Here is a 1,406-nt window from a genome sequence, read left to right as displayed (position 1 = left end):
GAGCGTTCGCAGGTGAAGAGATGGCGTTTGTGAAGAGTGGATGGTTGCTGCGACAGAGTACTATTTTGAAGTGCTGGAAGAAGAATTGGTTTGACTTGTGGTTAGATGGTCACCTGATCTATTACGATGACCAGACTAGGCAGAGCATCGAGGATAAAGTCCACATGCCAGTGGACTGCATCAACATCCGTGTGGGGCACAAATGTTGGGATATTCAGCCTCCAGACGGGAAGTCAAAAGACTATATGCTGCAGATTGTTTGCCGAGATGGGAAAATTATCCAGTCTTTGTGCAGAAAGCACAGATGATTGTTTGGCCTGGAAATTCACACTCTGGGATTCCAGGACAAACACAGCGTATGTGGGCTCCACAGTCATGACTGATGAGACAGCAGTGGTTTTTTCCCCTCCTCATACGTGGCATATGCCACACCAACCCCTGAGCAGGCATACGGCTATGGTCCACACGGAGCTGCGTACCCACCAGGAACTCAAGTTGTGTATGCCACAAATGGGCAGGCGTTTGCTGTGCCCTACCAGTACCCCTAAGCAGGACTTTATGGACAGCAGCCTACCAACCAAGTCATCATTCATGAGCGGGACCGAGATCGCGACAGTGATTTGGCGCTGGGCATGCTGGCCGGAGCAGCCACGGGCATGGCCCTCGGGTCTCTGTTCTGGGTCTTCTAGAGGCCCTGAGATCTTGATGTGCATAACGATATCCTGTGTGCAATAGTACGATCTGCAGGGCATTTCTGTTTGTGGCAAATGTTTCTAATAATAGTTTTAATAGTTCTTTTGAAAGTAGTGATGTCATATTGTAACTAGTCCATGTAAGTATCACAGAGAAGGACTACACTGTTTAGCTAAAACATGACTCTTTGGGGGCATTAGCTCATTCTAAGACTTTCCTAAAGGAACTCTTAGAATACCTTATTTGAACATACCTGTTTTGAGAGGCATTTTCTTTTTAGCTTGTAGTGCTTAAGAGATAATTTATGTTTGTGTTGTGCCAGTAATCTAGTGATTCGTGAGTAAATGAGTGTGGCAAGAAAAACAGCTTTTCATTTAACTTCAGACCTTCAAACCTCAGATCAGAACTGGCTGCATGTCACCTTAGGAGTGGTGGGCTGGTTAGCTCCCGGCAGCTTCCTGAGACAGTGATGTGAGAGCCCCAGACCCACCCTCTGGGCTCTGAAGGCCCCAGCAAGGCTGACGCTCAGGATGACAGGGGACAGCCCCTCTTGGGGAAAGGATGCTTCAGAAACCTACCTAACCCTAGCTGCTTATTCTTGTGTTATTTCTTTATTTTTTTGAGACAGAGTCTCACTCTCTTGCCTGGGCTAGAGTGCCATGGCGTCAGCCTAGCTCACAGCAACCTCAAACTCCTGGGCTCAAGCGATCCTC

At 47.9% G+C, this 1,406-nt stretch overlaps 1 pseudogene; it reads left to right on the top strand.

Moving 5' to 3' along the window:
- The first annotated feature begins 20 nt into the window (after positions 1-20).
- LOC105824567 lies at positions 21-689 on the top strand (annotated as a pseudogene).
- Positions 690-1,406: the final 717 nt, after the last annotated feature.

This window comes from Propithecus coquereli, unplaced genomic scaffold, assembly GCF_000956105.1.
Source record: "Propithecus coquereli isolate 6110/MARCELLA unplaced genomic scaffold, Pcoq_1.0 Scaffold7494, whole genome shotgun sequence".
NCBI lineage: Eukaryota > Metazoa > Chordata > Mammalia > Primates > Indriidae > Propithecus > Propithecus coquereli.
The sequence above is the reverse complement of the archived record's forward strand: the minus strand, read 5'-3'. Positions and strand labels throughout refer to the sequence as shown.